This window comes from Nannospalax galili, unplaced genomic scaffold, assembly GCF_000622305.1.
Source record: "Nannospalax galili isolate Female #2095 unplaced genomic scaffold, S.galili_v1.0 scaffold1097, whole genome shotgun sequence".
Lineage (NCBI taxonomy): Eukaryota > Metazoa > Chordata > Mammalia > Rodentia > Spalacidae > Nannospalax > Nannospalax galili.
In genome coordinates this window covers 146,958-158,995 of record NW_008340640.1, presented here as the reverse complement: position 1 = coordinate 158,995, position 12,038 = coordinate 146,958, and the positions used below count along the sequence as shown (strand labels likewise).

Genomic DNA, 12,038 nt, shown 5'->3' with positions numbered 1-12,038 from the left:
TGTGCCACTTCTGACTCCTTTCTCTCCAATTAATTAATTAGCTAATTTGTGTGTGTGTGTGTGTGTGTGTGTGTGTGTGTGTGTGTAGGCATGGGTTTACCAACTCTCTGGAGTTGGTTCTCTCTTGACACCTTGTGGGATCAAGGGCTTGAACTCAGGTCTTCAGGCACACTTGCAAGCCACCCTACCTACTGAGCCATCTGGCTGGCTCCCTCCTGCATTCCTACAGTCCGTGCCTGAGAGTGGGTGGGTTCTAAGGAGAAAACAGTATTGTGTCACTCAGACTTCTTGGCCATCCTCAACTTGTCTCAGTGTTCCCTCTAGACTGTATAGTAAAATATGGATAATTTTACCAATCTAATAACCATGCATAGAGGGCATCATTTTTGGTGTAAGTGCAAGTGTGCCTACCCTTTCCCTTCATCTAATTCAGGCAACCCAGACCTGGTCTATCCCCAAGACCTTTGCATTTTCTGGTCCTTCCCCCCAGATACTTGGGAAGCTGCCTACTTCTTACCATACAGCTCTCTGGACAAATACTGCCTTTTAGCAACCCTCTCTCACCATCTAACCAGAACTATGAGTCTAACTTGTGACTCCATATCTTATTGCCCTACTGTAGCTTCCTTTTAAAATGTTCAGTTCCTGTAATTATCCAACCATTTGCTCGTGTTTATCATCAGTTTTATCCCAAGAAGCTTGGCCGGGGTAGAGCCTTGTCTGTCTTTTTCATTGTTGTATGCCCAAGACTTACACCAGTCACTGGAATATAGTGGGTACTGAAACAAAACTGTATTCAGGTGTCAGGTCTCTGTAAACAAACATGGCAGTTACTACATGATATAACTGATAGAGTAGTCAGAGGGCAGTGGCCATCTGGCCATCTGACTCTCCTTATGTAGGGATCAGGAGGATGATGGTGGATGGCTGATTGGAGCAAGAACTCTGAGGGTTGCAGGATTTATGAAGGTGATGTGGGAAGATGTTTTACCACAGGAGGAAAGAGACATGAAGGTGCTCAATTCACCTTGGAGCCAAGAAGCTTACTGCTCCTTGCATATTTTTAAAGTAGCAGTAGGTACAGAAGTGCCTTAATATCTAGAAATTAAGGGTTTTGACAGGTCTTACTAAGGCATTAGAAGTTTTTAGGAGAAGTAAGCATTCAGTACAGATGTCAGTGGGCTCTGGAGAGGCACTGATGCCCAGATCCTTGGAATCACAAAGCTCAGGTTGGGTTGTGTTTGGTGCCAGATCCCCACCTTATTTTGCTGTTAATCATTTCTTGGCAGTCTTCCACTAATGACTTTCTTTAGAAAATGGGAAATGAGTTGGATTCAGAATCACAAATGATAGCCCAGACTGTCATGCCCGTCCTCAGCACACAGCATGCTATGTTTCTGTATATTTGGGGTACAGAGAATAACCATGATGTTCACTGCTCAGTGTAGGCATTTGATTTGCTCACCTGTTTTCAAAAATCTGAGTTCATTTTGGTTCATGGTTAAAATGCTCATTATATTTAACTATGGTATCACCTGCTTCTGAAAGTCACAGCAAGAATGATAAAATGAAATAATAGATGTACAAACCAACTTATGTGATTGCCTTTCATGGTGGTCATGATGGCTTTGGCTCTATCTCTGCACAAATGAACAGCAAGAGTTTTGGAAACACCAAAAAAAAAAAATGAATAAAAACTAGCCAGCCACTGTCTTTTGCCAAAAAGAAGAAGAAGAAAAAAAAAAACACAAGACATTTAGAAGTGTTGTATATATGTAGAATAGTCCTGTATGCTTTGACTAGTGTTAGCTAGGTGATATATGACTTTCTGTTCTGACTTATTTCTCTCTGTGAATTGATCTTATTTCCACTATTGGAGTGATACTTCTTGAAAGAAGAAGAATCCATTTCTTCTGACAGCCTGTGTTGTATTTTACTTGGTTCATACTTGGTAGAGATGACTAATTACTACTTGATAGTCATTTTATCCTTTGTGTTCAGTAAAGAATATTGTTGGAGACAGGTATTACCAAGGGAGAAGTGGGGAAATGGGAATACTTGGAGTAGGGAGGGAAGAGGGATGGTTAGACAGGGAGAGAGAGATAAAAAATGCCTACCTGGTGCAAAAAACCAGATGGAAATGTATTAGTTCCAAAACATACTGAAAAATCACACATATAATATCTCTACATGAGTTCATCTGTATAGCTGAAGGCTATATAACAAGAAACAATGGAGAAACCTCCCTTTGAGTTATTAGCCAGGGAACTCCAGAGACTTCCAAAATCACACAGGCTATTGCCACAGCCTTTGATTGTCTTGCAGAACTTAAAGATAAGACCCTATTGCTGAAGAGAGGACATACTTCAGATGTAGAACTTGGAGCAACGGAGCTGGAACTGTCCTGAAAGCCACCTCCCTGAAGGTTAACTCTCAGAGTTTTGGAGAACACTGTGCAAACTGCTAAGGGAGAACATCAACCAATGGTCCAACTGCAGCTTTAAGGCATAATAACCACAACAATGACAAGCATAGCAAACTATATTGGGGCAGTAGTGGTACTTTTGTCTTGCAAGTAATCAACAGCTACAAAATTGGACTTAAAGCCCATTCAATCGGGGGGAACTCATGTGTGGTACTGTGAATATAGCCAAATACACATGGGTGGAGAGATCAAAGATCTTAGAGAAAACCCCAAGGCTGTCATATTCCTAGACAAATGTAATGTCCTACTTTGTATTAACTATAGATCCTTATATTTACAGAAAAATATGCCAGTCACTACTCATCAAACAAGCTTCTTTTGCAACAGACAGTCTATTACAGAGCTCCACAACTGGTTATAAACAGAGATAAAGGGTCTGTGAAATTCCCAACCCTAAGTGACACATCTACAATGGAACCTCTACATCTAAGGCTCATGGAATACAATAGAACAAGGAGTAGAGACAACACTAATGCATCTCTTAACTCTCACCAGTGGTACACTCTCAAGCAATGGAAGGCAATGAACACAAAAACCCACAAATGGCCAAAGTGTACAGAATAAGAGTCTGCAGAGTGTGGCTGCTCGGACAGGACTCCTACATTAAACTTCACCAACCCAGGGCTCAGGGGCCATTGTGAAAGAGGGAGTGGAAAGATTGTAAGAGCCAGGGGAGACAGTGCATGACCATATGGAAATTGAGTCTTACAGGCTCCTGGGACCTTGTTATATGAATTTACAGTAATGATGACAGTATGTGCAATACTCAAGAAAATTCACACAGACAAAAAAACCAACATAGAACTGTGGAAATAGGCAGTAGGCCCCAAGTGACTCTAGATAGGCTGACTAGACCCTAGTGGATGAACTTGCACTGAGGGATGTCTGGGGACACTAACTTGACTTGATAGGCCTTAACATAAAATGACAGACTGCATGAAATCCAGTGTGGGGGTGGGGGGCTTATGGGAGGGTGCAGACAGAGAAGGGGTCATAAAGATCATTAAGATGTTGTGTATGAAATACACAAAATTTCCATAAAAATATACAAAAAATATAGTCAGATCGCAATGAGTCCATTTGAAAACAAACAAGACTCTGACACCCCTCAGTCTTCTTCATAAATGGGAATCCATTGAAACTATAAGTCAATGAGTAGAGCATCCTCTCCTTCTTGTTCCTCCTCCTCTTCCTTTTACTTCTTGCCTGATGTTTAAATGTCCTGGCTGGAGCTTCAGCAGCCACTTTGGAACCCTGAGAGAAAAGCCAAGAGAATAAGAAGGTCTTCACTGCTCTCGTGTTTAAGCAGTTGCTAAACTAACATCAACAATCATTGACTTGGACTTTTAGTTCCATAAGAAAACAATCTCTCTCTCTCTCTCTTTTTATCCAGTGGATTACAATTTATAGCCAAATGTTGAACACAGTTCCAAAGTCACCACATTATACCTACTTATTTCAGAAAGGATTAGAGAGGGGGACCAAATCCTTGTCATACATCATTATGTAATTTTTTCAAATGACTAATACTGTGGTTCTTTCCAGGAGTAGGGATCACATAAATAATAGTTGTGTGAGCTCTAAGAAGACCAATTTCAACTGCATTGTTACTGTCAGTATTACCAGTCTAGGAGCAAGGTTGACTTCATTTTCTCAGCTCCTCGCCTGGTGTCCCTCCTCTAATTTTGGACAGAAGAACTTAAACAAGGAACAGAAGACTGAGAGATCCTAGCTCCAAGCTGAGATATGTCTAGGACAATGTGACTCTAGGCAGGTCAGTTGAAGGGCTCTGCTAGAGTTAAAAAAATAAGGCTTTCATGCTGGATCAAAAAGAAGCAGGAAGTGATCCTGTTTGCTCATTAGGGATTTAGTCTCGTATCATCAATAACATCATCTTTATTCAATGCTTTAATTATACCATTTGTTTTAACCCAAGAAATCACTTTTATTTTTCCCCAAGCAGAATTTTTTTATGGTCCAATTCTACAGAAGGAATTAATTGTGGGAAATACCCATCTGAGTTACTTGTTTATTTCAGGATAGCCTTCATTTTGTGGCTTCTTTTATTTTAAGTCTCATATTTTTATGTTCATTAAGTGTCTACACCATAAAAATAATCCTTTACAGTTGTTTAGCATGTTTAACTTATCAGGAGCTCATTAACTCCTTTGTGCTCATTTACCCACACCCTAGCAAGGAACAAAAAAATAATTAGCCCTACTTTATATAGGAGAAGCCTGAGATGCAAATAAGGCAAGTGAGTTAATTTCTAAAAATAAAGTTGAGACAAGAACTGGAAAACGTTGTCTTCCGTTGCTAACTCGTCTCCCTTTTCCTACAGGATGCCAACACGTGCTATCTGCTTAGTGCGTTCTCTGTATAGCACATAGTGAAGCAGGATTATGAAGCTATGTGTGACTCTGCAGACAAAAGGCCAGCAATTGATTGAACAATGCCTGAGCTAGACATGAGGGATGGAGAGAGCTGTCTGCAGCAACTCCTATACCTTGTAATTGCTTTCCACATTGATAACAAAAGAGAATCATTCACACGTAAACACAAACACGTGGGCAGTGCACACAGATAATAAAGACATTCAATCCTTCAGTAGAATTTGTTCAATTTTAAGAATTCTAATAATCCCAGTTCTTAGTCTCTGCTAGTCTTTTCTGCTTATATGGATTTATTAAATCTAATTTACATATCCATATAACGTATACTTCACACACAATGTATTTATGTATATATATGTATAGTATATATCTTTATCTTACTGCTTACTGTTTATGTTTCTGTTCTAATATAAATGAGGTTACTTAGGGTAAATCCTGATCCACTTTAAACTTAAGTTTTTAAAATAGCCATTTCTTCACAGAATTACTGGAACTCCAACATATGCCAAGGTAAAGTTTCTGATGACAGCAGGCTTCTGAATTAGTTGGATAATGATCAGCATGGTCTGGCTTCTGTTTTATCCTCCATGGGAGGAAGAGGCACTGAATGACATCTTAAGTTCCCTTTCCAGTATGCAAGTATGAAAAGGCACAGGCCAGGGGTCATCAAAGTTTTTCTGTGAAAAGCCAGACAATAAATATTGTAGGCTCTGCAGGCTATATGTCTACCTACAGCACAACTATAATGGTGGTGGGTCACCTGTCCTCTTGATCAAGGAGGCTGAGGAGATCCCACCAGATGGACTTGAACCAGTGCCCAGTCTATAAAGAGGAGGGTCAACACAGAAGAATCATTTCCTCCATGCTTCCAAGCGAAACCAACCATGGTCGAGCAGGACCTTTGACTTATCTTCGCATAGGTGGAACTGGTAAAAGAAAGGAGCCAGGGGCTCCTCCCAAGCCCATGTGACCCCTGAGGAACAGATCCTCAAACTACCTTAAGAGTAAAAATAAATCGGTTTATCTGGACCCACTGTGTGGCCTTAAACACCCAAGGGGAAAGTATAACCAAAGGTTAAAGGGGCCAATATAATTTCATAAGAGTCCATATGTATAGCTAAAGGCTACATAACAATGCCAGACAGGCAATACCTTCTTTTGAATTGTTGGCCAGGGTGGCCAAAGGGATTCCCAGATAGTAACCCAGCAGAGAACTGGGAAAATGAACAGCAGACCCCAATCTTATCCAAAGGAATGACAACTGATTACTGCTAGATGAAGAACAGCTGACCCCCCTAAAACAAAGACCTCTAGATAGGCTGACTAAATTCACCAGAAGGGCAAGTAAGTAGTGGGGAATGACTGGGGGTGCTGACAACATAGCAGATAGTAGCAGGGATATCAGAGTATAAGGGCTCTAGTGGGGGAGGGAGGCTGTGGGAGGGTGCTACCCGGGAAGTGAGAGTATAAAAAAAAATTCTTCAAAACATAAAAATTTTCTCCTTAATAATTAGTAGATATGAAAAACATCACCATTGAAATCTACCTGATGACTTTATGTCCATGCTCAGAAGCCAAGGAGCTCAGAAGGTAACCAACTATGACTAGTAATAATCAGATATATAGAGATTAGAAATGCATATGCATCTTAGTGTCAATTGTATTGAAAATGAATTTTTCTGTATGAAACTGTGTATTTTAATAATGAAATGGAGACCTTTTTCAAAGTTTAAAACCTCATTTAGTTGTATCTCTTATAGGGCTTATATGGAGTACAATATTGTATAACTGTATTAATTCAACTGTAAACCTAAAAATTTACAGCCAATTTTGAAAGAGAAGCATCTTAGCTCTGGAAATTGTCATTGAATATGCCAATGCTGTTGTAATGAAATTCCTCTTCTAATTATATGGTTATTAAATAAAGAATTAAAAAAAAGAATTGTGAAACTCAAAACAATTTAAGTATAAAGACTGGAACATCACTGGGGCATGTACTGTAGGGTCAGTTGCTAAGAATTACATGGTACATGTAAGGTCACGAAAATGCCCAGACATCACCATCCAGCCAGGCTTTATTTATTTATTTAGACACGTTCTCAAGTTGCCTGGGTTGGCCTCAAGATCCCTCTGTAGGTGACCTTAAACTCAGGATCCTCCTGACTTCTGCTTTCAAGTGCTAGGATGACAGGTGTGCCCCTCCATACCCAGCTCCCAGCCAGGTCTCATTTTTTTCATATTCTAGCATTACTAACTCTCAAGACTTTAGCTGCGTGATGAAAATTTAATCTACTTACTCTTCTCCCACTCTGTTTGAGGCATTAAAAGAGATAGGGATGAAGTCTCTACCTTTTGGGAGCTTTGATTTCATGAGATGGATAGATTTACCTAAATACCTACAACAGAAGTAGAATTGAGAAATGGCATTTAGGGAAAAGTGGTTCAGAAACAGAGTCATTTCTTCCTGAACTTGAAAAGCATGCCAGAATTTTTAGGACACATCACAAATTAGAACAGGGAAGCTTCCTGTTTAATCACCTGGAGAAGTCGTTGATGGGCTGAGCTCTGGATGCACTGACAGCAAATAGGAGCAAAGCTGGGACATCTCCAGGGAAGAATTTAGGTAAGATGCTGGGAGACCTTCCTGACATTGGGGTTGTTAAATAGAAGCAAGTGGTGGAAGTGGGTTGAAAACTGGCCTGCTGGAGAACTTTAAGAATGGGCAGGCAGCATACAGACACACAGTATCTCTTGGAGGCATGGACTTGGACTGGAGCCTGAAGCCTGGGTATTTCCTTGAAAACATTAAATTTCTTAATTTCTTACTTTGGCCTAGAAATTCATCATTTTTAAAAGTTTGTGCTTAGAAAGGTCTCTTCTTCCATAGATGAAGCTATAGAGATGAGTTCATGTAAGGAATGTGTCTGTTAATTTTAGCACTTTCTATAAATGGGTTTTCTAAACCCTAAGCTGAAGTTGTTACCACGACGGGGAACATGAAGATAATTTTTCATTCTTTCATGCTATGCTGAATGTCAGCCGTAGAAACTCCTAAAAATAATCATACCTTGTATTTATATAGCACCAATCCTGGAGTTCTCAGACTGCTTTGTAGACATCATGTAATTAATCCCCATAAAGCAGTCTGAAGACAGCAGTGTGATATTAAGCTAATATTTGTCTTAGATGGAAAAGTTACACATCTTCTGCTTGTATATCGTGTTGTTTTCCACCAACTCTAGAGCAGGCCTAAAGCTTGCTGCCACAAATCACGTTCTGATTATTGTATTGCAAGGTGATAGGCAAGAAGGTGGAGTAGGGGCAAAGGGGAGCCGCACTGGGGCTGCTGGAGCTTGGTGCACTTTTCGTTTCTTTTTGGGGTTCACACAGAGCTCTTACTGAAGTGTGACATCAAGAGCTCAAGGGAGACTCTAAAACTCTTGGAAAACAATGTTGTGATGTACTTGATTGAGAAGGCAAATGAAAGAGAACAGTTTCAGAATGGGGCGAGGGATGCTTCAAGGCATTGCTATGTATATGCTAGGTCTCCCTTTCTCTGCCTCTGGCTTACCAATGTGGCCCCCAGTATCTCCTTAAGGTATTCTGTCTTCGTCTCTTCTGTACATTCATTAAAAAGCATTATGGGATCAGGCCTGCAGTCAGCCATAAATACTTCAGTATGAATTTCAGCCAGGATATTCCTGCCAAACGTTTTGTCACTTTACATACCTCTTTTCTAATTTTCCCATGAAAGGACTAAATGACAATATGCATATAGTTTTTAGACTAGCACCAGGCATATAGTAAGTATCCGTGAGAGTCAATCTTACTATTTATGAATATTTCAATCACTGGGTGAGAATGATGCTGTCCTGAGGCCCCACAAACATTCACACATCTTTGAAATCAGGTCTCGTGGGTAGACTTCAACTCCATCTATGCAGAATACAGGCCTGGCAGGCAATACAGGAAATACTGCCTCCATGACCCTGGCAGGTGGCTGGAGAGCTGACAGAGGAAAGAATGGAGGAGGTCACAGCTGAGCAGCTTTGGTGGTGGAAGTCAAGATAGATGGGCCCAGAAAGGATGAGATGAACCAAATGAACCCCCAGGTTCCAGCTTGGAGGGGAGGGCACTGGGCAATAACTGAACATGATGTTCGTGTCTGGAAGGTGACAGTGTTTATGTAGGCTCCAGCTTCTGCCAGGCCCAGCAGGCTGCCTCAGGTTTATAGCTGAACATTACCATCAGGGCACTGGCTGCTCAGCAGTGGACAATAGGAGGGGATGGCCAGGGATATTCTCGCCAGCCCAGAGGTTTTGGGGTTGCCCTGGAGTGTTTTTGAATTGGCAAGAGAAGTCTGGTGCTTTTCCACTAGTCAAGTCAATCTTCTACGCTTGTGGGCCCAAAATTTAGCATTTGTCCACGTTCCAGAATTCTTTGCCTTGGCTCTGATAATTCCTTTCAAACAAGCTGAAGACTTAGCACCAAATTCGTTTTCAAGTGTGAACCAGGCTTTGAGTCGCCCTGGGTCTCAGTATGATGCAGACGTCTGCTTTTAGTCAAGTCTACTAGAGGAACCTCAGTGTGTTGGCTGACTCTGAAAAGAAGACATTCTTGAGGAATGGCTCAAGGCTGTGGAAGTCTGCCCTTGGCACTGAAGAGGGAGCCTTCAATGAGGCATTGATGAAGGCCTCAAACCCTTCAATGCTGCCATGTGCTAGCCTCTGATGATTCAAGGCCATATAAGACTATAAAGAACGAGACTCTTTTGTATATTAATATTAGTGGCAAGAAAAATATTTTTTCTTTGAATTTAATCAACATGGAAAAAATAGAACTCTCTTGGACATTTCTTTAATGATGTTTATTTTACATTTCTTTAATGATGCTTCTTTTGGAAATATTAAGACTAGTCTATGAAGTGATAGAGCCAATGTTATGGTCTAGGATACCAATATTAGCATCCTTCCCAAACACAGGTAGTGCTTAGTTTTCCTGAAAATTCATAAAGTTTGTCATTTTTCCCCAGTAAAGTATATAACTGTAATCATTATTACTTATGAACATTTAAGACTGAAATTGTGTGGAACTGGTTGAAGTTTAATAATTTGGATAGCTTTTGCCTCCATAGGAAAAGAATGTCTTTCAGGTGATTCCAGTGAGGTGCATTCTGTCTCCAACAGACAAAAATACCACTGAATGGAGCTTGAGCAAAAGAGGAGTCCATTGAATCAGGTGTGGCAGGGAGGGATGAACCTTTGTCAAACTTTTCTGGATTGGGGAGGCAAACAAGTGCAGGGAGGCACTTTCTCACCTCCTCTCTGATGTCTATTGGATTTGTCCTTTGTTATTTTCTCTCTACATTTAGGCCAAGATGGTCATAGCTGGTTTCATCTTCTGTCATTCACAGCTTAGAGAAGAGGCCAGGGCTAGTTTTATAGCTAAGGATGTGGGAGGAAAGAGGACACTGGGAGTGCTGGCAGAGTACGGATGACCATGGGAATAGACAGGAAGGAAAGGAGGGGCGAGAATTCAAGGCCAGCCGGTTCACCTGGATTCCCCTTATTGTTATGGTTTGAATAACACACATGTCCCCAACAGGCTCATGGCTTGAGCATGTGTTCCCCAGCTGGTGGCACTGTTTTAGGAGGCTATGGAACCAGTAGGAGATGGGGCCTAACTGGCAGGGGTAGATCACCAGGGATGAGCCTTTGAATGTTATAGCCCCTATCTGACTGCTCTTAGCTTCCTAGTCTGCCACATGTGAATAACTGCCTCAGGGTTCTGGTGGCGTTGATGGTGCTACTGTGCCATGCCTTCTCCACCTTGAATTGAAATTCCCTGAAGTTATAAATGAAAATAAATTTCTTCTCCTTTAAGTTGTTTCTGTGGACTAGCTGACTGTAGCGAGGTAAGAATAACCAACACACCTATCAATACTCTTATTTTTAAATTTATTTTTTGTGTACATGTATATATACATGTCTGTGTGCATGTGTGTGCACACACGTGTGTGTATGATGTGTGTGTGTGGGCATAAACCATGGTCCACATGTAGTGGTCAGAGGACAGCCTTGTGGATGCTCTTCTCTCCTTCCATGTTTATGTGGGTTTTGGGGTACAAATTCATGTTGTCAGGTTTGTGTGACAAGCACTTTTACCTGCTGTTCCATGTTACCGACCTAGCTATGAACACATTTGAATCCTCAGAGCTGGGATGACAGTCACATGCCACTGGTGTTGGCTTTTCAAATGGGCTCCAAGGTTGAGTTTGGGTCTTTCTGTTTGAAAGGGCATGTTTTTTCCGACTGCCATCTTGCCACTCTCTCCTAATACAGTTTTTAAATACAGGGGAGTACATGAACGCAGTCCTCCACTACCACAAATTATGCAACCGAGTTTCCTGCATTTGGGGAAATTGCAGGGGTCAGCACATCCCAAGTGCAATGGATGAGCTTCACCCTGGGAAAACCACCTTCCTGATCATGGTATCTCCCATGTCAGGTAACTATTCTCCCAATGCATTCTAATATGGACCAGGATTGTGATAACGTGTCATGAGTGTGTGGTGAGATATTGGGTACAGGATCCCAATATCTGCATTTTCTGAGTTTTTTCTAGTACGAGTTTTCTTCCCCCAACATACCTGGGCACATGACCACAAGAATAATGACTAAGCAGTCAAGCTTTCTTGTGGCAAGTAAATGTACCTAGTCTGTTGTGGCATCTGGGGTAGGAGTGGAATGTCTCTGGTCATATCCCTAGGGAAGGGCATGTTCTTTTGAACTCAGGTCCTAACTAAAACAGTAGACTGAGACATGTGATAACATTTGCATTAAGCAGCCCAAAGACATAACAATGAACATTGAGCTAAATTTGAAGAGAACTTAGAGTATATTAAATAATTACTTTTCTGACACCCAGGGGGGAAAAAGAGAGCTTAAAAATAGAGTGATAAAAAAAATTAATTGAACAGCCTGAGAACATGATAGTTTTAATTCATTAGGGAAATCAGAAACTTAGAAAAATTTTGAACTGAGAGGAATGAGAAAGCTCACCTGGCCTCATCCCCTGGTCCAGCCACCTCATTTTATCGAATAGCATCTTAATATTTACACCATTGGCATTTTAGAGATGCCTTTCTGTTGGTGGGGTTG

At 41.0% G+C, this 12,038-nt stretch overlaps 1 non-coding gene across 1 annotated transcript; it reads right to left on the bottom strand.

The window, feature by feature from the left end:
* Positions 1-11,229: 11,229 nt before the first annotated feature.
* LOC115070783 lies at positions 11,230-11,393 on the bottom strand. The gene has a single exon (XR_003849911.1). It is a non-coding gene; the product is annotated as a U1 spliceosomal RNA (small nuclear RNA).
* Positions 11,394-12,038: the final 645 nt, after the last annotated feature.